This window comes from Marmota monax, unplaced genomic scaffold (genome assembly GCF_021218885.2).
Source record: "Marmota monax isolate L192 unplaced genomic scaffold, Marmota_monax_Labrador192_F-V1.1 WCK01_AAM20220418_F8-fsc00050, whole genome shotgun sequence".
Classification (NCBI taxonomy): Eukaryota; Metazoa; Chordata; class Mammalia; order Rodentia; family Sciuridae; genus Marmota; species Marmota monax.
In genome coordinates, this window is record NW_026694552.1 from 561,185 (window position 1) to 588,286 (window position 27,102).

The window sequence follows — 27,102 nt, forward strand, 5'->3', positions numbered from 1 at the left end:
GCTTTGTTAACTTAAATTTGACACATATTTTGGCTGTTAGCCATCCCTTGAGGGAGTACTTTCCACTCATATCTCTGATCAGGACCTTCATGATTCAGTGCAAGGATAGTAAATGCAAAACGTGGACTATCCTCAGGATGAATTGGAATTGGAAAAAAAAAAACAATCTTTAATATCTATAACTAAAACATACCAGGTTTTTGGCAAAGCAGACAATTGAGGAATCCCTGATTGAGCAGATCCCATAATAATCATCTCATTATTAATGGCTCTTAAATCTTGCAATAATTTCCATTTACCAGATTTCTTTTGATGACAAAAATGGGAGTATTATGGGGAGATACAGAAGGTTGTATATGTCCTTCCGCTAATTGTTGTTTGACCAGGTCATGGGCTGCTTGTATCTTTTCTTTAGTCAGGGGCCACTGAGGAACCCATACTGGTCTTTCTGATTTCCTAGTAATTTTTATTGTCTCAGTGGCCCTTTCTGAAAATCCAACCCATGTCTGTCTGTTCCTTGATCTATTTGTATTGGTGCTGCTATACCTTGTTCTTGTTTTTCTAATCTTTTTCCTTTCCTAAAACCTTGTCTAGTCATAATAGTGGGTGCATTTTGGTTGATGTTATTTGTTAATTTCAAACCTAATTGATCTAGGACATCTTGTCCCCATAAATTTACGGGAAGATGATCCAATACACATGGCGGTATAGTTCCTTCACATCCTTCAGGATCCTTCCAATCTAATACCATTGCACTTCTATGGGGATTTGTCACCACTCCTAGGCCTCGAAGCGTTTGAGTGGCTTGTTGTAATGGCCAATGTTTTGGCCATTCTTATGAGAGATGATGCTAAAGTCTGGACCTGTATCCAGTAGCCCATTAAATTCATGTCCTTGAATATTTAGTTTTAGCATGGGGCGAGAATCTAAATTTAAAGACAGCATAGCCCAATCCACACCTGTGGAGCCTAATCCCCTGGAACCTCTTTCTACAGTAAGACTGGGAAATTCATCATGTAGGCTGTGTATTATTAATAACTGTGCTATTCTATCTCCTTTTGAAATTACTGATATACCTTTTGGAGAACTAGCTATAATTTTTATTTCACCTTCATAATCGGGATCAATTACCCCAGGACTTATCATAAGTCCTTTCAGTGTAGAATAACTGTGTCCCAACAATAATCCTACTGTTCCTTGGGGAAGAGGTCCTTTTACTCCTGTGGGAATGATTTGAACTCCCATCTCTGGAGTTAGTACTGCTCTGGTGGAGGCGCAGATGTCCAACCCTGCGCTCCCTCTGGTTTGTCTGATGAGAGATTTAATGGATAATGTGTCCTGGGCGCTACCCTGATGGTGTTGCAGGGTTCCTCCATTGCCCCGTATATTTTTGCTTGTGGGCCTCGGAGCATTGGGCCCCCCAGTCCGTTTTTTGCCAATGGAGCCTGATGCCTTTCTCCATGATATCGTGGGTACACACTTGGTCCTTGTTCATTTTTTGATAACAGAGTACCCTCTATGGTGGTTTGAGAATGGCATTCATTAGCCCAATGTCTCCCTCTACGGCATCAAGGGCAAATACCTGATATTCCATTCCTTTGATACCTAGCTTTGTTAAACCCTCCTCCTATGGGGCAACTCCTTTTAAAAGGTCCTGTTTGTTCACAATTGCAGCATTTTTTGGCCTGGCATCTAAAGCCTCTTGTACTTCAGCTGCCAAGACTTACCCTTGTTCATTAATGTCTCTACATAATTTAATATATGTATTTAAATCTTCATGTCTCCATGGTCTAATGAGCTCTTTGCAGTAAAGATTTGCTTGGTCATAAGCCAGTTGTTTTATTAATGGCATTGCTTGTTCTGTATCCCCAAAAATTCTGCCAGCTGTTTGAATAAGCCTATCTACAAATTCAGCATAAGGTTCATTAGCTCTCTGCATTACCTTAGATAATTGACCTTGTAAATCTCCATGTCCTTGTAAAGTCTTCCATGCCCTAACTGCGTCTGCAGTAATTTTTGCATATATAGCAGAATCATATTCAATTTGTTGCCCTTGACCCTCATAAGGTCCTTTTCCTAACAACATATCTAGATTTCTTTGAGGGTAACCGGCTGCTGCATTTCACCTAGCTGTCTCCATGCAAAATTCCTCATTAGCAACCTTCCATAACAAATACTGTCCTCCATTTAGCACAGATTTACACGTTAGCCCAATCTGCTGGCATCATGTCCAAGTTGGTAATGGATTCGACCATGCTTACAGTGAAGGGTGCTTGTGGACCATAGGTTGTTACAGCCTCCTTCAATTGCTTCACTGTTTTGGAATCTAAAGCATGGTGATTTCGTTGCCCTCATGCCTGCTCAAGTACAGGGCATGCTAATCTTTGAGGTCCTGCCTCAGGATTCCATCTATCAACTACGGGGTTGAGGGCCACTCAGCTGTCTCTATAGATGGAGCTGTTGGTTGAATTACGCCCTCTGGTGATAGAATAGAGTTAGTAGCAGCCTCCTGTTGTAGCTTCCCCCGTGATAGCTGTTTGTCCTCTAAACTTTCTTCCTCTATCTGACTAGCTGGAGAGACCTTCTCTTTTGCTTGATCTAACATGTTTTCTACCATAGTCTGGACCTCTAACAATTTACTTAACACTCCTTCGGTTTGTTTTTTACTAATTTCTAATCTACTATAAAGATAACACAACCCAATAAGATAACATAAAACAAAACCGAAACAGAATGAAACAAAAATGAAACAAAAAAATCGCTGTATCAATTTTCTCTTCCTCAGGGCCGAACAACTTCAAACCTTGAGCCAACCATTTTTCCCAGTTTGCCTGAGAATGTTCTAGGGATAGGCAGCTTGAAACAAAAACAAAATAAATCAAAACAAGAACACTGTTTTTTTAAATGGTCACCCATTTTCTCACCTTCTCTTAGGGGCAAGCAATTTTACTTACCTCTGAGCTTCAGGCATCCCCTGCACGGGCCACCAATTGCCGCAGTCTGGCTGGGCACAAAATCATGAGCCACTCAAGTAGGAACAAACTTTATTTCTGAAACTCCCGCCAATGCCATGCACTCTCCCGGGAAATATGCTGAACCACACATGCGGCGTTCTCCTGGGCCACACTACACCAACAGGAAAATCCCTCCTCCGGAAATCCCTCTTACAGCATTTCCCCAACCAATGGGAACTCTCTGGGAGTCCCCCTAGAGCTCCAAAGTAGCAGGCCAAGGTAGACAGCAGGGGTCTAATATCCAATTGAATGCAGATCTTAACATAATCATATCATCTCAATGGCTTGCTGGCTTCACCTTTCAACCAAAAATGTCATGCATCATTCCTGCTTGGCTATGGCTCTCAGCACTATACTCCATCAGTGAGCATGCAGAGGAATGATTTTTTTAAAAAATTCACTCACAGCAACCTGAGAAAAATAAAATATTTGGGAATAACTATAACCAAGGAGTTGAAAGATCACTACAATAGAAAATATATAACACTGAAGAAAAAAAAAATTGAAGTAGATTTTAAAAGATGGATAGACTTCCAATGTTTTGGATAGACAGAAGTAATATTATAAAATGGCCATACTACCAAAAGCAATATATGGATTCAATGTAATTTCCACCAACATATCAATGATATTTTTCACAGAACTAGAAAAATTTCTCCTGAAGATCATTTGAAAGAATAAGAAACCCATAATAGCCAAAGTAATTCTGAGCATGAGTAATAAAGGATGTGTCACAATCTTTGATCTCAAATTATACAAAAGAGCACATCAACCTGTGCAGGACCCAGGCTCACAGTAGGCCCGAGTCCATCCCTCCACTGGCAAGCACCTGCCCAAGCCCAGCTTCCAGTACAGTACATCCCTTCCAACCAGCATAATACTGCGGGAGGCCAGGCCTAGTCCAGATCCACCCATACCAGCCTATGTGGAGACCCAGGCTCACAATAGGCCCAGGTCCACCCATCCACCAGCAGGCACCCTCCCTAGCTCAGCCTCCAGCACAGGATTGCCACTTCTGACCAGTAGACTACCAAGGGAGGTCAAGCTCAGGCTCACCCCAGATCTGCCCCAAATGACTAGCCCAGAACCCAGGTCCAGGGTAAGTCCGAGTTTAACCACTCCCCCACCTGGAAGCCTAAGTCTAAACCACTTACATCTTGGGACAATGCAGCCACCACCATAGCCCTCCCCATGAAGTAGCCCCTAACTTTTTGAAAGCAGACAGTGCCTAGAAGTAGCTGCGTCTCAGAGCAGGCCTCCCAAAGAGAGTGTGAGGCCCACCCTTTCAGCACCATCTCTATAAGACATTGCTTCCATCTTGGGACACCTCAACTATTATCTCGAGTTATCTTGGCTATTGCTGCCACCACCTTTAGTTGAAGTAGCATACATTGAGAGATACCACCAAGGTCTGAAAGCCCAACATCAAGGTGAGGTACAGACAATCTGCATGGGTACTTCAAAAATATAGAGTAGAAACGTAATATCTCAGATCCATACTGCAAGAAAGGAAGAAACAAACAACATGAAAAAAACAAGGGAGGAAAGTGCCCCAAACAAACAAGGATACTACAATAACAGAACACATGGACAGCAAAGTTGATGAAATGTCAGAGAAGAAGTTCAGAAGATTCATAATCAAAATGATCTGTGAATTAAAGAATGAACTAAATGAGCAAATACAGGCAAAAATTGATAACTCCAACAAAGAGATAAGAGCAAATACAGGTAGCAAAAGATTACTTAAAGAGAGAGATAGAGACTCTGAAAAAAAGAAAAAAAAAACAGAAATTCTTGAAATGAAGGATACAATAAACCAAATAACAAACTCAATAGAGAGCATAACCAACGTACTAGATCACTTGGAAGAAACACATCACGTAATGAAGACAAAGAATACAATCTGGAAAATAAAGTTGGCCACACAGTGAATATAGTAAGAAACCATGAACAGAATATCCAAGAATTATGGGATAGCATCAAAAGACCAAATCTAAGAGCTATTGGGATAGAGGAAAGCACAGAGTTTCAAACCAAAGGAATGCACAATCTCTTAAATGAGATAATATCAGACTATTTCCTAAGCATGAAGAACGAATTGGAAAAGCAAATACAAGGGGCTTACAGGACACACAATGTACAAAATTTCAACAGATCTACACCAAGGCGCATTATAATGAAAATGCCTAATATACAGAATAAGGCTAGGACCTTAAAAGCTGCAAGAGAGAGGAATAAGATCACATATAGGGAGAGATCAGTTTAGATCTCAGCTGATTTTTCAACCCAGACCCTCAAAACCAAGAGATCATGGAGCAACATATACCAAGCTTGGCAAAAAAAAAAAAAAAGTGCCAACCCAGAATCTTATATCCATCAAAACTAAGCTTTAGATTTGATGATGAAAAAAGAAAAAAAAATCCTTCCATGATAAACAAAATTTAAAAGAATTTATAACTAGAAAGCCTGCATTACAGAACATCCTCAGCAAAATATTTCACAAAGAGGGAATGAAATACAATGATGGAAATTAGCAGAGGGAGGTATTACACTAAAGGAAAATCTAATCAGAGGAGAAACCAAATCAAGTTCAGCACCCAAAATAAACAAAAATGGCTGGGAATACAAATCATGTCTCAATAATAACCCTGAAGGCTAATAGGCTAAACTCACCAATCAAAAAACATAGAGTAGCAGATTGGATAAAAACAAACAAACAAAACAACAACAACAGCGATATACTAGGTTGAGAAAAATCATACCATTCACATACACTGCAGAAGCAAGCAGGGGTTTCCATCCTCATATCAAACAAAGTTGACTCAAACTAAAGTCAATCAAACAGGATAAAGAAGGACACTGCATACTGCTCAAGAAAAGCATACACCAAGAAAACTTAACAATTATAAATATGTATGCCCCAAACAATGGAATGTCTATGCTCATCAAACAAATTCATCTCAAGTTCAAGAGTCAAGTAGAACACAACACAATAACTTCAGGTGACTTTAACACACCTTTTTCACCACTGGATAGAGCTTCCAAACAAAAGTTGAACAAAGAAATATAGAACTCAATAAAAAAATCAATAACTTAGACCTAACTGACATATATAGAATATTTCATTCTTCAACAAGTGAATACACTTTCTTATCAGCAGCACATTGACCATTCTCTAAAATAGACCATATATTATGCCACAAAACAAATCTTAGCAAATATAAAAATGTAGACATACTACCCTACATTCTATCAGATCATAATGGAATGAAATTAGAAATCAATGATAAAATAAAAATTAAAGCTACTCCAACACATGGAGCTTAGATAATGTATTACTGAATGAAGAATGGGTTGCAGAATACATTAAGGAGGAGATTAAAAAAAATAGGTTAATGAGAAAACTGATACAACAAATCAAAATCTCTGGGACACTATGAAAGCAGTTATAAAAGGAAAAAAGAAAAAGTTGACAAATAAATGACATAAAATTACATCTCAAAGCCCTGCAAAAAGAACAAACCAACACCAAAAGCAGTAGAATATAGTAAATAAATAAAATCAGACCTGAAATCAATGAAATTGAAACAAAAGAAACAATTGAAAAATAGAAAAAAAGTAGATTCTTTGAAAAAAATAAATAAAATTGACAGACACTTAACCATGCTAACAAAGAGAAAGAGAGAGAAAACTCAAATCACTAACATACATTATGAAAAAGGAAATATCATGACAGACTAAAGAAATACAGAAGATAATTAGAAATTAATTTGAATACCTTTACTCCATAAAACAAAAATAGAAAATATCAAAGGCATTGACAAATTTATAGAGAAATATGATTTTCTCAAGTTGAATCAGGATTATATACACAATTTAAACAGATAAATTTCAAGTGATGATATAGATGATGCCAACAGAAGTTTTCCAACCAAGAAAAGCCCAGGACTGAATGGATACAAAGCCATTAAAGAAGAACTAATACCAATACTCTCCAATTTATTTCAGGAAATAGAAAAAAGAGAGGCACTTCCAAACTCATTCTATGAGGCCAATCTTACCATGAATCCAAAACCAGGCAAAGACACATCAAAAAAAAAACCCATTTCAGATCACTATTTCTAATGAACATAAATGCAAAAATTCTCAATAAAATCGTGGCAAATCAAATACAAAAAAAATATCAAAAATATCATGCACCATGATCAAGTGGGATTCACCCCAGGGATGCAAGTTCAACATATGGAAATCAATATATGTAATTCTTCACATCAATAGACTTAAAGATAAGAATCATAATATCATCTCAATAGACCCAGAAAAAGCATTTCACAAAATACAGCACCTGTTCATGTTCAAAACACTAGAAAGAATAGGGATAACAGGAAGATACCTCAACATCATAAAGGCTATCTATGCTAACCCCCAGGCCAATATCAATCTAAATGGAGAAAAATTAAAGGCATTCCCTCTAATAACTGGAACAAAACAGCAATGCCCTCTTTCACTACTTCTATTTAACATGGTTCTTGAAACACTGGCCAGAGCAATTATACAGATGAAAGAAGTTAAAGGAATACACATAGGAAAACAAAAACTCTAATTGGCACTATTTACAAATGATATGATTCTATATCTAGAAGACCCTAAAATTCCACCAAAAAACTTCTAGAAGGATAAATTAATTCAGCAAAGAATCAGGATATAAAATCAACATCCATAAATCAAATACATTTCTGTATATCAGTGACAAATCCTTTATAAGGGAAAAGAGGAAAACTACCCAAAATACAATAGCCTCAAAAATATACTTGGGAATCAACTGAATTAAACAGGTGAAAGGATCCATATAATGAAAGTTATAGAACCCTAAAGAAGGAAACAAAGGAAGACCTTAGAAGATGTAAAAATCTACCTTGCTCTTGGATAGGTAGAATTAATATTATCAAAATGACAATACTACCAAGAGCACTATAGAGATTTAATGCAATTCTGATCAAAATCCCAATGACATTCCTCATAGAAATAGAAAAAACAATCATAAAATTCATCTGGAAAAATAAGAGATCTAGAATAGCTAAAGCAATTGTTAGCAAGAAGAGTGAAGCATGTGGCATCACTACACCAGATATTAAACTACACTATAGAGCAATAGTAACAAAAATAGCATGGTATTGGCACCAAAACAGACTGGCACTCCTATGGTACAGAATAGAGGACAAAGACCAAACCCACAAAATTACAATTATCTTATATTAGACAAAGGTGCCAAAACATGCATTGGAGAAAAGATAGCCTCTTCAAAAAATGGTGCTGGGAAAACTGGAAATCTATACGCAACAAAATGAAACTAAACTCCTGTCAATCACCATACACAAAACTCAATTCAAAATGGATCAAATACTTAGGAATAAAGCCAGAGACCCTGCATCTAACAGAAGTAAAAGTTGACCCCAATCTCCATCATGTGGTATTAGGCCCCAACTTCCTTAATAAGACTCCTTTGATGCAACAATTAAAATCAAGAATCAATAAATGGGATGAACTCAAATGAAAAAAAAATCTTCTCAGCAAAAGGAGCAACCTGTGAGGTGAATAGGGGGCCTACACCTTGGGAGCAAATCTTTACCCCTCACACATCAGATAGAGCACTAATCTCTAGGGTATATAAAGAACTCAAAAAAATCAAATAACCCAATCACTAAATAGGCCAAGGACCTGAACAGACTCTTCTCAGCAGATGATATACAATCAATCAACAAATATATGAAAAAATGTTCTCTATTGCTAGCAATTAGATAAATGCAAACCAAAACTACTCAGTCAGAATGGCAGCTATTATGAATATAAACAATAAGTGTTGGTGAGGATGTGGGGGAAAAGACACAATCATACACTGCTGGTGGGGCTGCAAATTTGTGCAGTCAATTTGGAAAGCGGTATGGAGATTTCTTGGAAAAATTGGGAATGGAACCACCGTTTGACCCAGCTATCCCTCTCCTCGGTCTATACCCAAACGACTTAAAAACAGCTTACTATAGGGACACAGCCACAATAATATTTATAGAAGCACTATTAACAATAGCTAAACTGTGGAACCAACCTAGATGCTCTTAAATAGATGAATGGATAAAAAAATGTGGCATATATACAAAATGGAATATTACTCAGTAATAACAAGAATAAAAGCATTTACAGGTTAATGGTTGGACTTAGAGAAGATAATGCTAAGTTAAGTTAGCCAATCCCCCAAAACCAAATGCCCAATGTTTTCTATGATACAAGGAGGCTGATTCATAGTGGGGTAGGGAGGGGGAGCATGGGATGAATAGAGGAACACTTGATGTACCCTCCTTTATCCTCATACCACTCTACACTGTCTAGAGTGAGAGAGGAAGGGAGAGGGTATGGGGTTAAAAATGATGATGGAATGTGATGAACATCATTATTCAAAGTACATATATTAAGAAACAAATTGATGTGAATATACTTTGTATACAACTAGAGATATGAAAAATTGTGCTCTATTTGTATAAGAAGAAATGTAACACATTCCACTGTCATATATAAAAATAAATTAGTAAAACAAGATAAACAAAATATACTAATGAGCTGTAACAAAAATTTCACAGCATAGGTATCAAAACAGACTTGAAGACCAATGGAATAGAATATATGATGGAGATAAACCCACATAGTTACAGTTATCTAATAATTGACAAAGGAGCCAAAGTGTATGGTTGAAAAAAAAGATAGCCTTTTAACCAATGGTACTGGGAAAACTGGATATCCACATTTAGAAAAAAAAAAAAAAAAACTAGACCTATGTCTCTTTTTTTAAATATTAATTTTTTTTATTATTTTTTATTTATATATGACAGCAGAATACCTTACAATTCATATTTTTTCATATCTCTGGTTTTATACAAAGTATATTCACAGCAATTTGTACTTTGGCATATGATGTCCATCACATTCCACCATCATTTCTAACCCCATGTACCCTCCCTTCTCTTCATACCATTCTACCCTGTCTAGAGTTGGTCTATTCCTCCCACTATGAATCAGCCTCCTTATATCAGAGAAAACATTGGGCATTTGGTTTTTGGGGATTGGCTCACTTCACTCAGCATTATCTTCTCTAAATCCATCCATTTACCTGCCAATGTCATAATTTTATTCTCTATATTGCTGAGTAATATTCCATTGTGTGTATATGCCACGTTTTTTTAAATCCATTCATCTACTAAAGGGCATGTAGGTTGGTTCCACAGATTAGCTATTGTGAATTGTGCTTCTATAAACATTGATGCGGCTGTGTCCCCTCTCTCTCACCCTGTACAAAAGTCAAATCAAACTGAATCAAAGATTTAGGAATCAGAGTAGAAAATTTGCAATTGCTGTAAGAAAATATGCAATACACACATAATTATAACTTCCTTAAACTCATGAAATAAAACATATAATCACTGAGAGAGAAACAAATTATAAAGCTTCTGCACAACAAAGGACATGATCACGAACATGCAGAAAGCAGCATAATGGGACAAAATATTTGCCTGCTACTCTTCTTGACAGGAAATTAATATCCATAATATGAAAGAAATCCAAAAACTTAACACTATAAAGTGAATATCCCATCAATAAATCAACAAAAGAAGAAAGATAAAGAATATATATATCAGTCAGGGAAATGAAGATCTAAACTCATCTCACTCCAGTCAGAATGGCAATTATCAAGAATACAAATAATAAAAAATGGTTACAAGAATGCAGGGGAAAAGATACACTCAAAAAATTTTGGTGGGACTGCAGATTAGTACAACCACTTTAGATAGGAGTAGAGATTCCATAGAAATCTAGGAATGAGATCACCATCTGATCAATATTCTTGGTATTCATCCCAACTTATTAAAGTCAGCATATGTTGATAAACCCATGTCAATGTGACAGTAGCATAATTCATAATAGCCAACTTATAGAACTAGATTGGATGCTTGTCGATACGTGAGTAGATTAGGAAAATTTGTGTGCTTACACAATGGAGTTTTACATACAATCAATGAATAATGAAATTATGACATTTGCCAGTAAATGGATGGAAATGTAGAACATCATACAAATTGAAAAAAAAAAGCTAGTCTTAGAAAATCAGGGGTCAAATATTTTTCCTATTATATGGTAGTAAGGGCAAAATAAGGGGGAAAAGGAGGGTTAATAAGATGTTCTAAATATATAGGGAAGATCAGTGGCATAGAAAGAGATGTAGAGGTAGGGAGGAAGGATCAGAAATGGGAGGAAATGTACAGTGATTTTAATAAAATAACGCTATGTGCATTTATAAATATACCACCGAGAATGCCATATTTATGTATATCTATAAAGCACCAATTATTTGTGTCAACTTTTTTTGCCACTGTGACCAAAAGACTTAATAAAACAAATTTTAAGAAGATGTTTATTTGGTTTCTACACTGTTTCAGAGGCTTCAGCCAATAGATGGTTTACTCCATTTTCCATTCCTTGGGAACCTGAGTTGAGGCAGAACATGATGGTGGAAGTGTGTGGCAGAGGAAAGAAGCAGGAGACATCACAGCAGGAATCAGAGAGAGACCTCTCCTCACCAGGAGAAAATACAAACCCCAAGGGCACTCCTTTGTTATCCTATCTTCTCCAGCCACATCCTACTTGCCTAGTTACCACCCAGCTAATCCATATTAGATGATTGATGCACTGATTATGTTAAGGCTCTTATAATGCAATCATTTCACCTCTAAACTTTCTTGCGTTGTTTCACATGAGTTTTGGGGGGACACCTAATAGTTAAATCATAAAATCAATCAAAATTAAATAATTGAGCAAAAGGAAGACCAGTAAAGTAGCGGAATGAAAATAGGGTAAGAGAGGATGTATGGAAAGGGGAAAGGTGGACCAAGTAATGAAATGAAGTAAATCAAATTCAATTCATGTGTGATTTTGTCAGAATGAACCCAACTATTATGCATTACGATAATATATCAATAAGAAATAATGACAAAAATGAAGTTCAACAATTCTTGTCAGATAATACTCCCTTACATCTAATCTGAATCTTTCCTTTCATTCTTTTTATTGTGGTGCTGGGGATTGAACCCAGGGCCTTGTGCATATGAGACAAGCACTCTACCAACAAAGCTGTATCTCCAGATCCTCTTTCTTAATTTCATTACTGTATTAAAAAAAAATCATCTCATTCTCTTCCAAAATATGTCATGAATGTCTGCTGTGTATACAAAATTTATATTGTGCATATTTAAAAATTTAAATATACATATAAGTAACCCTATATTCAAAACTGAGACCTGAATGTATATTCTAATACAGATTTCATAATATTTTAATTTAGCAAACAATAAAGATAGACATGTTCAAGAGATACGATTGATTTTAGTGACTCATGATTTTAAGTTTGTTTTGAGGAAGCATAATCAAAAAACAAGAATATTCTAGCAATTCACATGTTTACTTAGCAGAGATTTGCTACATAGGCTACAAAAAATCAAAAATTTTTAAAACTAAAAATTTTTAAAACTACTTAGAAGAAAAATTCACATAACACTGAAACTATACTGAAAGTAACTTACGTTTTGATGATTTGGGGGGCAATTGAGTGACTTTTAAGGCTTTAGGCTCACCAGGTAGTTATCATAGTCATAGAGATACATGGCTATTCTGTTTTTGGGTAAAAGATTCCAGAAAAATTGAAAATGTTTATATTAGTACATGTGTATTATTTGTGTAGCTCTTTACTTAACATGAGACAGTGTATGTCAAGTGATATGAAACCACAGGAAATGGTTGAATGTGTTGTCACTTCATTGAGACTGCATTTAAGACCCTGTGGTATTAGAACAAACATACATTTCATCTGTATCTTGAGTATAAAGCAGAGGTTTCATTTGAGAAGTCACTGAAACCTGAAGTAGCACTGATGAAAAATTCCTGATAAATGAGAAATTAAAACTGTTTACTACATAAGTAGATGGTTGTTTATCAGATTCCTATGTGACATTATTGTACATAGTTCTATTAACTTTTTGGAGATCAAGATATTGTCTGTATCATGAGAAAATGTTTTGAGGAAAATTATATAAATAACATTCCAGAGTAACTGATAAAAATGAAATTTTCTCTCTTTATTAGTTAAATAATTAACATATATACACATACATATATGTATATGTTTGCTTATGCATATGTGTATCTTCATTTTAACAAACCCCAAATTAACACCTTTCTATAACTGGTAGGAGTTATTTTTTTATTTCAGAGTGTTATGCTCATAATTTAACATTTTTACTTCCATAGCTTACAGAGGACAACCATTAAAATGTATGTTGTCAATGTTGACAAGTCAACTTTTATGAAATATCACTTTTAACAGATCACAAATGCATCACAACATGTACCTGCTTAACATGATCTTCTATATAGAATTCATATCCAAGAAATAAAACTATTTTTTTATAGTGCTGGGCATTGAACTCAGGGCCTTGTGCATGTGAAGCAAGCACTCTACCAACTCAGCCATATCCCCAGGCCCAAAAAATTTATTCTTAAATCTAATTTTATCTTAACCCTATAAATAGTTCATATGCATTTATCATGCTTATTATTCACTGTAGTAAAATTCTTTGTATAAGATCTACCATTTCTAGTCTTTACAAAGAGATACACATTTTAAGATTTAGGTAATAATATCTGAGTAACAAGTGCAACTTGATGACAATTTACTTACCTTTCAACCAATGTTTTACTCACCTAATTTGATATTAATAAAATGTATTAAGTTTCTTGAACAATTTATTGATTGGAGTGATTTTTAAATGCCATGTCTACCATCAAATAAAGTTTATTATAGGGAAAATGAATCTTTGTAAATATCCACTTAGCAATATTCTAATTACATTCCTATTATTTTGAAAAGAATCCTACATACTCTAAGCATATTCATGTTCTTTTTAAAATCACACTTAAGGAAAACCATAATCTTAAGTTATTTAATTCAAATGGATATTTGCCTTTATCGTTTTACAGGAACAAATATTAGTACTATATGTTCCAAGATTTTAGACAAGGATGAAAAAATACTACCTTTTTAAATTTTTATTTTTAGTTGTTGCTATAACTTTTTTATTAATTTATTTATATGTGGTGCTGAGAATTGAACCAAGTGCCTCACACACGCTATGCAAGCACTCTACCACCATGCTACAATCCCAGCACCATACTACCTCAAAAGGTATATCACCTTTTTTTTTCATTTTAAAAATTGTGTTAGCTTTTCATGAGTGTGACAAATATGTAAATTAAATCTACCTAGATAGAAGAAAGAAAGGTTTATTATAGCTCAGGGAATGGTTACTTGGTCTTGTTTCTTTGGGCCTGTGGCAGCACAGGAAATAATGGCAGAACTATGTGAGGTATAGCAGGCCAATTCAACTCATAGGGGCCAGAAATCAGAAATCGACAGGAAGGTTACAGAGTTCAATGTAACCACCAAGGGAATGCCCCTGATGACCTAATATTTTTACATTAGATTCTACCTCCTATGGGCCAAGGACCTGAACAGACACTTCTCAGAGGAGACATACAATCAATCAACAAGTACATGAAAAAATGCCACCATTTGACTCAGCTATTCCACTTCTCGGTCTATTCCCTAAAGACCTAAAAAAAGCATGCTACAGGGACACTGCTACATCGATGTTCATAGCAGCACAATTCACAATAGCAAGACTGTGGAACCAACCTAGATGCCCTTCAATAGAGGAATGGATAAAAAAAAATGTGGCATTTATACACAATGGAGTATTACTCTGCATTAACAAATGACAAAATCATAGAATTTGCAGGGAAATGGATGACATTAGAGCAGATTATGCTAAGTGAAGCTAGCCAGTCCCTAAAAAACAAATGTCAAATGTCTTCTTTGATATAAGGAGAGTAACTAAGAACAGAGTATGCAGGAAGAGCATGAGAAGAAAATTAACATTAAACAGGTATGAGAGGTGGGAGGGAAAGGGAGAGAGAAGGGAAATTGCATGGAAATGGAAGGAGACCCTCAGGGTTATACAAAATTACATACAAGAGGAAGTGAGGGGAAAGGGAAAAAAAATAACAAGGGGGAGAAATGAATTACAGTAGATGGGGTAGAGAGAGAAGAGGGGAGGGGAGGGGAGGGGAGGGGGATAGTAAAGGATAGGAAAGGCAGCAGAATACAACAGACACTAGTATGGCAATATGTAAATCAATGGATGTGTAACCGATGTGATTCTGCAATCTGTATACGGGGTAAAAATGGGAGTTCACAACCCACTTGAATCAAATGTGAAATATGATATATCAAGAACTATATAATGTTTTGAACAACCAACAATAAAAATTTTTTTAAAAAGATTCTACCTCCTGAAAGTTCTACCACCACTTAATAGTGCAACAAGGTGCCAACGAAACCTTTAACACATAGAATTTAGGGGAAATTTAAGACCCAAACTATGTAAACAATATGATATTTTCTTAATTATAATGAATGAAGCATATATCCCAAGTAATTTTTTATGATTTTTCTCTGACAGTTAAGCACTACTTAAAAATGCAAACATATATTTAGTAGTGAATGAAGGTCCAATTGGATAATTTCCATGTTTTTAAATTGTTGCCTTCTTTACAACCTAATAAACTGTTTGTGTCATTTTCAAGGGAAAATTCAAATCTTAAATTTATTTGTATTTTTTATGTGTGTGGAGCTTACATATTTACTCATTGTGTACTGAAACAAAAGAGATTTCATGTATCAAATGTATAAAACATTATACTTGTCCCAGTTTTCAATTTTGTCATCTTTCAACTCTAAATCTATCATTATTTGTATGGTTTTATGATGTTGCAACTAGATCCCATAATTACATCTATTTGTTATTTGACATAACAGTAGGCTTTGTCAATAAAGGATCCTTTGGTGATATTACAGAATAAAGAACTTCATTTTTTCTGGTTCTAGTGTGCTTTTCACTGTTTTTCCTGTAGTATGTAGTCAACAGCATGTGGTATTCTTAGCAGCACTCACTTTCCCAACTATCTTCAGTGGTGCATGCAAGAGTAGCTTCTCAGGCAGTGCTTCAATCAGTCTAGTTTTATTAGCACATCAGTGATAATCTTCTTATTGCCATTCCCAGAGTCAGTGAGATCTCCCAAAAAACTCAGTGAGATTCCTTGCTATTCAGTGGTCCACAGATGTACCCATTTCAAAGAGGTGTGAATCTCAATTTTGAATAGCTCTAGTACTAATGGGGATCTTCTAAACTACATGATTCCTTAGGTATTCTGCCTCATCTAAGAAACAATGGATGGGGCATATATCTTCTATTATTGGATTTTTAAATGTCTGTTTACTTTTTAGTATTTACTCACTTATTAGTAATAAATAATTATTTTCAATAAATGTTCCTTAATTGGATTATTGGATTTTTCATGATTAGATCCTTCCAATATAATTTTCTTTGCCCAATAATATAACATTATGATTTGATTTTTCTCTGTGTGTCTATTTTCTGTTACAACAAATTTAGATTTTATACACTTGGGTATAGTAGAACATGTTAGATAATGAGGAAATAGTTCATAAGAACTGCTATGACAACTCTTCTCCTTATAGGATGTTTTTTTGTTGTAGATGGACAAAATGCCTTTATTGTATTTGTTGTTTTTTTTTGTTTTTTTTTCAATTTTTATGTGGTGCTTAGGATTGAACCCAGTGCCTCACACATGTTAGGCAAGCATTCTACCACTGAGCCCAACCCCAGACCCTTTATAAGAAATTTTTATTTCAAAGCAAGTTTCTTTCTGTATTTTTTCATTCAATTTAATGTTTATAGCTGTATAAGTTTACCAAGGCTTTGATAATGAAATATCACTGTTTACTTGACTTAAAACCACAGAAATTTATTATTTTATAGTTCTAGAGGACAGAAGTCTGAAATCAAGTTTTGAGAAAAAACTGGTCATTTCTGGAGGTTCTAAGGATAATGTCTCTGTCTCCTAGATTCTGGTGATCACCATAAATCATTGGAATTCCTTGCTTATAGAATCATCACTCCGATCCCTGTTTCTGTCATCACATGGAGTTTTTCTTGTGGGTGTATCTCTGTGTCCAACTTTCTTTCTTGTTGTAAAATTAACATTCATGGCATTAGAGTTCTTCCCCAGCCTAATATGACCTCAAATTCTATTAATGTAACAGTGTAACTTAAGTATATCTTTTTAGGTCATATAATTCACTCCATAATGAACTTCTCTCCATTCCCTATCACCAAATATGTGGCCCTCTTCTTTGTAAAATACACTTACTCATTTCAAATCTCCCAAAATTCTGAACTCATTTTGGCTTTAGCTTAAGACTAAAATTTCACTTAAATATAATAAAATTTAAAAAATCTCATATTCTAAATCATTAAAGGAGGTTTGTGAGAAATTCTGAAGACGGTTCAACCTGGGGCAAAATCTTTGTAGACCTGTGAAATTGGTAAATTATCTGCTTCCAAACTACAATGGAAATGTCATAGACGTTCCATTCCAAAAAGAAGATTGACAGATAAATGGAATCATAGGTTTCAAGCATGTGTAGAACACAACAGAGACAATTCCAGTAGGTTTTAAGAGCTGTGAGTAATAATAATTACCTTTGTCTTGATCTGTTATCTGGAACCATGGAGGTTCTGTCAAACCCAGTTTCTGGGCCTTGGAAGATCTATTGGCCATATCTGTTCCTGCAGAGTATACATCAGCCCTACTCAGCCAGTACTGAATGGTGGTCCTATGATTTGAAAAACCTGTTTTCCGTTTATAGAATCAGAGAAATTTAACTGATTTCTTTCATTCACCTCTGTCTCTGTTTCCTTTAGTCCATGCTGGCAGTGTTTCTATTTAGATGCTTGATTGTATCCATGAGACACATGCCTTATCTCTCAAGCAAGTTTCTTTATTTCCAGGCAAACCTTTGGTGTTTTCTCCAAATCACATTATACCTTTTGTAACAAAAATAGGCTGGATGCTTTCCACATTATCAGCTTCTGGTTCTTTGATGTCTAATGATTCTGTTTTAAATTTATGCCTGTCCTTTCCTGGTTTACTTTAAGTATTGAAGCAAATATAGGCTGCATCTTCAACACTTTGCCATAAAATAGTCTCACCTAAGTATACAGATTTACAAATTATAATTTCTTCATTCTGCCCAACAGTAGTACATAATCCATCCAGTTTTTTGACAATTTATAGCAAAAATTGTTTTCCTTTCATTGTCCAATGGCATGTTTCTCAATTGTTTCTGTGACCTTCCCAGATGCCTTTAATATTTCAACAGTGATATGTTCACATAATATGTGAATTGTCTAATACAATATTAGCTTTGTCTTCTTTCTGAGGCCTCAACAGAATTGCCATTAACATGCATATTTTCACAGACTTTTTATGGCAAGCTAAGCTTTTTCTATCATGTATCTTAAAATTCTTTAATGTCTGCTTATGACCCATTCCAAAACCATTTTCACACTTATTGGTATTTATTATGTACCACTCCAACATCCAGTACCATAGTTTCTATTAATTTCCTAATACTTCCATAACAAATTACTACAAACAGGGTAGGTTAAAATAACAGAAATTTATTCCCTCACAGTTTTATAAGTCACTAATTTTAAAACCATGTTATCTGGAGTGCTTGTCATTCTGAGAATTCTAAGGAATACTCTTCTGTTCTTCTTTCCTAGCTTTTGGTGGTTTTGGGCAATCATTGACATTTTGGTATTATTATTTTATCATGCCAGCTCTGCTTCGGTCATCAAATGGCTTTCTTCCCTATTCATATATCTCTTTCTGTGTGTCTTCTTTTCCTATAAAACACCAACTTATAAGTTTTGGATCCCCTTTTAATAAAATGTGACCTTAACTTTTTTGGCTGTTATCAGGGATTAAACTTCTGTGGGTGGTGTGTGGGGTTGTAGTTCAGTGGTTGAGTGTATATCTAGCATGTGTAAGGCACTAGGTTCAATCCTCAGCACTGCATAAAAATAAATTATAAGATAAATATATTGTGTATGCCCATCTACAACTAAATCATTTAAAAATAAATAAAACATCCAGGGGAACATAACCACTGAACCACATCCCCAGCCCTTTTTATTTTATATTTTGAGACAGTTTCTCATTCAGTTAATTAGGGCCTTACTAAATTACTGAGGCTGGCCTTGAAATTGTGATCCTCCTGCCTCAGGCATCCAAGCTGCTGAGATTACAGGAGTTTGCCACTGCACACAGTTTAATATGTGACTCAATCTTAATTTTATTACATCTGTAAAGACTATTTCTAAATAAGGTTACATTCACAGTTAATTTGTGTTAAAACGTCAATAAAAATTTGGGGGATATATAATTCAACAGCAACATTGATTAAAGGAATAGCTGATGTAGAGCCACATGCCTTCACCATTTTTGAAGTTTTTCTATTTAGAATTTATCTTAGCCAGGATATAATGCCTGCATTCACTTAGTCTTGCTCTCCTTATGGAATCTGATGGTCAGAGCATGTTATCAGAGACTGATAACAAAGAAAAAGAAAATGGGAAACAGTAGAAAAAGTTTTTTTTTTCTTTTTTGTCAGTGTAATAGCTATTTTGGAAAACTCAGGTCACTTTAATTTGCATTAATTTGGTCTCCACACAAGATAAATATTCTATAAATAATTAATTTTAAGAATTAGATAAAGTTCACAACTAAAATGATGTAAAGAGAACTTCTCTGTTTTTATTAGAAGTAGCAAAATAATTTTCACAGATTACATTTGCAAAACAAAAAAAATCTGAGCGTAGGATATAATTTAGCAAAAGTTTTTTAGAATCATATAACTGAGCATTGGATTCCATTTACAAAGATTTTCACCAAAAAAATGTATTTGTTTTTATAAAATGGCCTGAGATATTATAAAGATAATAAGGTTCTCAATCTGTCTGGTGTGCTCTCTTCAGAAACAAGGAAGCTTTTGAATTTCATTGTTACCAAGATCAATTATTCATAGCAAAGACAAAACCACTTTTACATTCAGTTCTGATATGCTACTCAGAGTTATAAATATGTTAATTCCTAAGAAAGGTGGTAAGTAGATTCTGTTGCTTTTCAAATTACTTTTTGTTTTAAAAATATTGAATATTCCTGTTGCTTGAAAAATAAGGGAATTAAATGTCAACATAATGAGAAATCAGAAAGCATCCTTAAGGAACTTTGTATGAAAAGAAAGCAAAGGAAACTTATTTAACGTAGAATTATGAGGTCTCAAGAAGGGAGAGACCTGGGCTAGGAATATAGCTCAGTTGGTAGAGTGCTTGCTTCACAGAACAAGGTGCTGGGTTCAATCACCAGCACCAAAAAATAACTGAGAGACTTGTGTGTGACAGTGCTACTTCCTCTAAGGGTAAATAACCCACCAAGAGGTACATTTCCTCCCCTTGAAGAAGAGTTTAAGAAGGGGAAAATATCAATGCTTTTGGATTTTTAGTAATTTTTTAATGAAAATGAACTTTGGGAGGCTCCTTTGAATTTAGATTTGGATATTTGATAAGAAGTTAAAAAAGTTACATGTCACTGAGTACTATTAATGCACAAAAGTCAAAGAACCTTCCCACAGAGTCTGCAATGTGTCCAATATGCTTAAGGCTGGTGGTTTCCTGGGTTCATTTAGAAATTAACTACCCTGGAATAATCTGATTTCCAAACAATTAACGGACAATATAAAAAAAACCTCTTAAAGTATTTAGAAATATAATTTTTGAACTGCTAAACCAGGCTGGAATAACTTCCACAGTGACCCACCTTCAGAGGTTGTTGGAATATGAGATATTTCTGATTAGTAAAGCTAGGATATTAAGAAAATTATTTAACCTATTCAGTATATTGAGTAGTTTGAAAGTGCTTGGAAACACTCATGTGAATATTTCTAATACTCTTATTAATGGTTACTTTAAGAAGGGTTAATAACTGAGAAAAGTTGGAAACTGTGATAAAAAATGTACACCTAGAAGATCTGAATATGCATAAACATTTGTGTATGACACTACAATATTTTTTTTCTTCATTTCAATTAATAGAATAATTTTATTAAGAGTAGCAGTTGGGATTGCTGAACATATAATTTTTTTTCTTATCGTTTATATGAAGACCACTAGCCTATGTAAAATTAGTGGACATGATTTCTCCACCTTTCCAATAGAATGAATGAATAGATAAGCAATAATCCTAGTCATAACTTGTAAATTTGTCATTAATTCACGCTCTTCATGTTCAAATTTATACTTTGAAAACCATAATAAGTAATTTCATGTTTTTACTGGAAAACTAATATTAAAACAAATATAAAATAGATAAATGTCATATCATATACTTGCTATGATATTAATGTTTCCCTTGCTCCCCACTGTGAATTCTTTTCCACATTATGCTCCTATGTGATTCTGGTAGGTTACTACACAATGGTAAATTGGCAGACATTAGATTCACACATGTAGAAGAATTTCTGTTTTGAATTTAATTAAGTACTTTGTTTAATCCTGCATTTTATTGGAATAGAATGTTTTGCAAGAAACATACTCATTCAAAAACCATGACAATTTGCACTTCAGTTTGCTTTGTTTTAATTCTATTACTCTGAATTGTGAATTTCTTAAAAATATTTTAAATTGTTGATAGACCTTTAATGTATTTATTTATTTTTATATGATGCTGAGGAATGAACCCAGTGCCTCATACATGCTAGGCAAGCACTATACCACTGAGCCACACCCCCAGAACATGAATTGTGAATTTTTAAGCTATTATTTAGCCACTATCAAGAATAATCAGTATTATTAAACTAAGAGGTATATATATAGAATGACTAAAGTGACCATTGTGATAAGGGAATATTAGAAATCCCTGCATGCAAGAAGTATTTTATTATGTTGATAATTTTAAATAATAGGATGGTAATGATTTCTGGTTCTTAACTCCAAAAGAACCCTCACAGGAAACTTATGTGTTGTAAAAATATGTAAGCCTACCACATATATTTTTTATTCACTAGCCTAATATAACCTGGAGACATCAGCTTTGTATTAATATCTATTGGAATGCAATTTGGCATTGGAGAATTGACTGAAATTCCCTTTGATGACTAAACCCATTCCGTAAGTTATTTTTTTTCCTTTACTTTTCTTTCTTTTTTCTGTTGTCTCCTAAGAGTCCAGCCATTGGAGTTTCCATATATACTCCCTATACCTATTGACACAAATCTTTTGAAGTGGAGAGAATAAGGAGATTGAATTCATGGCAGTAAAAGGAGTGACAATCCAATTCAATAGCTCAAAGGAGGCTCACATTTTATATGTGCTAAATATGCCTCACCATTCTTATCATGCCACTTCACAGCTCATGCCACTTCACAGTTCCTTTAAAGCTTTCCATGGTTATTTTGAGAGTGAAAACATTCTCTACAAACATCTCTCAAACTGCTTTGGAACATTTATGAGGATATGGAAACTTTCATTGCTACTTTCTTTAAAGCTTTGAAATACTCAGAGGAAGCAAACACTTTGAGGAAAGTTTGTGAGCCTGCTTCTCATTTTGCTGTGGATGAAGAGAACATATTGTGGTTAGAACTTTTGTTTATTTGTGTGTTTAAATCAGATGTGTGTTAAAATATTATCATTTTTAAAAACTTGAGTGGATTGATGTTGGGGTCAATTTATGCTATTACTTGGTAAACTTCTCTCTGTAATTAAGTAACAATTACAACAAATTGCACATTATTCAGAGTTTTATTCAGTGACATGACCTCACAGTTCCATTGTGAAGATATTTTACTGCTCATAATGATGATGCTTTGCTATAGCTAGTAATTCAGGTGGAAGTGATTTATTAAAGAAGCACTCCCAGGAGAATAATTAAAGATTGGGAGTGGGTGTGAAGCACAGAGTTGAGAACAATCCAAGGAAGGGTGTGATTTTAGTGAAGCCAGAGATACTTCAAAGCAGGGCACTTTGAATGGCTCTTCTTAATCACTTCTTAATATTTAAACAAGGATTTGCCATCTATGTTTTTTACTAGGGACTGCAAATTATATGACTATACTGGCCTCAGATTTTTTCCTATTTCTAGGCAAAGACAGTGATGTCTTTGTATTCCCACTTTCATCGGTCTTTGGCTACAAGTTGTTATTAGAGGAGTAAACCCCCAGGCATTTCCATATATGACAATAAAGTGTGTAAATGTAAGCTCTAAAGTTTGTTGGCCAAGCAGTTAGCAATGGAATTGGTACAAGCTGAAGGGTGGCACACAGATTTACATATGGCACCAATAGTGTCAGATACACATAGTTAACAGTTTGAGACATATTCAGACATGTTTTCAGATTTTTTAGTGTGTTATCATTATATGTAATAGTGGGGTTGATTTTTTTTTCTGCCATCCCTCCATCTTCCTCTACTATACTGTCTTCTTTCTATTTATTTATTTTTAATAGGAATTTTATAGATAAAATATAAAGGTGGAATTCACTGTGGCATATTCATATAGGTATAAAACATAATTCAATTTCATCCCATAAGTTCCTCCATTTTCCCATCCCTCCTTCTTCCTCCTCTATGATCGTGCTCTACTCCACTGTCTTCCTTCTATTTTCATGTGATACCCAACTTTTTCTCCTTTATTTTATTCTAGCTTCTGTCACATCTGAAGTGACTTTTACTCACTTTTCTTCAAACCGGTGTGGGGAGGGGATTGAAAAAAAAGAGGAACAACACAAAAATACAGAAAATAGAGAAAGCAGGGCCCAGTTGTTCCCCAGACCTCTAATGGAGGAAGACTGACAAGGAGCAGGCTCTGCATGTTTATTATATAGATTTTTACATCAAAAGGATGCACTTTCAGAAAAGTGACTTTAAAACAGAACAGTTGTCAAAAGTTTGAACAGCCCAATTGCAGTCATCAGCTTGTCCCCACAATTCTCCACCCCCAGGCTGCTGGTATTTGAACCTTAGGTCATGAACTGATAAATTCCATGGGAAACACAGAGTTTCCCTTTGAACATGGTGTCACCATACAAGAGGGTGGTTTCCTTGATGCTTTTGCACCAGAGAGTTCCAAGTGACATATCAGCCTCTGTCTCTACACAATTGAAAGACCCATTATTCATTTCCTGTTCCCAACAAGCTTCCACATATGAGAGAGAATATTTCACACTTGACTTCGGGAGTCTCGCTTACTTCACTTAGCATGCTGGTCTTCATTTCCACCCAATTACCTGGAAATTACATAATTTTGTTCTTTGTGGCTGAGTGATGCTCCATTGTGTGTGTGTGTGTGTTTGTGTATCTCACATTTTCTTTATCCATTTTTCTGTTGAAGGGCACCTGGGCTCTTTCCATAAGTTGGATATTGTGAATTGTATTTATGTAAACATTGATGACCTGTATCATAATAGTATGCTGATTTTAGTTCTTCTAAATATCAAACAGTGAAATATCTGGGTCAAATGCTGGTATCATTCCTAATTTTTTTTTAGAAATTTCCATACTGATTTTTAAGTAGCTGTGTTTGTTTACCATCCTCCCATGTGTCCAAGTGTAACTTTTCCCCCACATATTACCAGGAACTCAAAAAATGCCACCAAAAATATAAATCAATAAACTGATATTTTTTTTCATACTTATAAAGAGCTGGGTTTGTGTCTTATTTTGTAACAGGTAGACATTCTGACAGATAAGCCAATAATAGTATAAACTTCAGATATTGATAAATGCTTAGTTCTTTATTCGGTTTAATTTCTTATCTGGCTGAATTTATTCAGTAGTTCAGGATCCCCCCAATCACCACTACTACAATAAATTACTTATTTGTATTTCATTTTCTTTCATTTATTTATTCAACACCTACTATTTACTTTGCTTAGGTACTGTTCAGGTACATTCAGGTACAGGAACACAGTATAGAACTGAGCAAGCCAAATCTCATGAAGCTTGCATACTATTTGATAGGTATGGACAATGCAAATATGTCTGACCAAATCAAAATTTTTAAAAAAATGCACTTTACATATTGCATTGTCTTTCTTCCTGTACTATTTCTTGTGGACGCACTGCCATTATACTTAACCTTTTTCATTTGACAGTTTTTTAAATTCTATCACTGGACTCTAGTATATTATTAGTGGTATACTTTTGTGTGGTTTATTTACAGTTGCTTGTGGTAAGATTTTTGGACATGCTACTTTATAGTTTTATCAAATTTGGAAATCTCTCACCAGTACTTCTTCAAAATATTTTTTTTTGTCTTCACCCTCTGTTTCCTCCTTTGGTTCTGCCTACATATAAATTAAAGCAGATGATATTCTCTAACAATACATTGAGGCTCTGTTCACTTTTCAGTCTGTTTACTCTTTGTGCTTCATATAAGGTTGCTATTATTGCTATATCTTCAAGTTCACTTTTTTTTTTTTTTTCATATCAGGGATTGAACCCAGGGGCACTTCACCAGTGAGCCACATCCTATTTTTTTTATTTCATTTCGAGACAGGGTCTCACTGAGTTGCTTAATGCCTCACTTTTGCTCAGCCTGGCTTTGAACTCACTATCCTCTTGTCGTAGCCTCCTGAGCCACTGGGATTACAGTCATGTGCCACTGCACTCCTCTCAAATTTACTTTTATTTCTTCTTCTATTGTTAATTTCTAATTACTCATATCCACTATATTTGTAATTTATTTTGTTATACATTTTATCTCTTGAAGATTTATTTGAGTGTCTTTCATATTTTTCATTTTTATTTCTTCATCATATTTATGTTTTATTTGTATCTGTGAATATTTATAACTGCTGTGCCAAAGAAGTTTTCTGGTTATGCCATCTCTATCAATTCTCATTCTCTTTCTATTGATTATTTTCTCTTTGGCTATGGTTCATACATTTTGTATCTTTTAATTGAATGCTATCATGCTAGATAATTTGTATTTTAAGTTTTCACGTGCAAATTTTTATGATTTTTTTTACTACTGTTGTTTTGTTCTGGAATGTTATTAAATAATTTGTATATCTATTTGAAGATTCCTGTTAATCTTTGTATTAGCAGATACCAGCAAGTCTGTTTCAGAAATACTTTGCCCCTACAAATATATATTCTATTCCATTTCAGTGTACTTAAAAAATTATTCCAGGCTAGCTTGTAGGAACATGATCTATACACATACAGTCGTGCCCTCTATTTCTTATTAGACCTATTGCTTACCAGTGTTTTTCACCATGGCTTGAATAGTTTTCTTTCATCAATGTTCAAACAAAGTTGAAGATTCCAGGAAGGCATCTGTGAATCTCTGGTGCCCTCTTTCTTTCTCTCTGGGCACTTCCATTTTATCTCCTACTATCCACATGCCTTAAACTCCCCAAAATCTTATCCCTGTTTCCTTATCTCTGGAAAACTTCCAGAATTTGTTTTTCTTTGTTCTTCATTTGAGGTGGTTTGGAAACTGCCTCCCAGCATTAAGCTAGGGCAACTACAGAACTAACTTATTTACAATTTCCTTCCCTAAGTGATCATCATCATGGAAATTTCCTCTAATGCCTCAATATCATATCAAATTATTTTTGATTTTCTAGTTAACTCTGGTAGGAGAATGATTCCCATAACAGCCAAGCCTTCATAAACAAAAGCAGATTTATATAAAATGAATAGAATAATTTTCAAATGATTATTCAAACAATAAAGGTAAAGAAAAATCAAATAGTAGCACCTGATTTTAGTATTCACATAAAATCAACTCCCTATTATTCAAGAAAGTATATAAAATTTGAATCATATTTTAAATGGTAGGTATTTTAATTTCATAAATGTCTTTTGATTAATTAAATAGTAAAACTTTTTGAGCTATTGAGAAGAGACCTAAATTATATAAACGTGCTATGAGTTGATTTTTCTTAACTAATTTTCTTTAATAATTCACTTGCTATTTTGATTGTATGATGACAAATGTACCT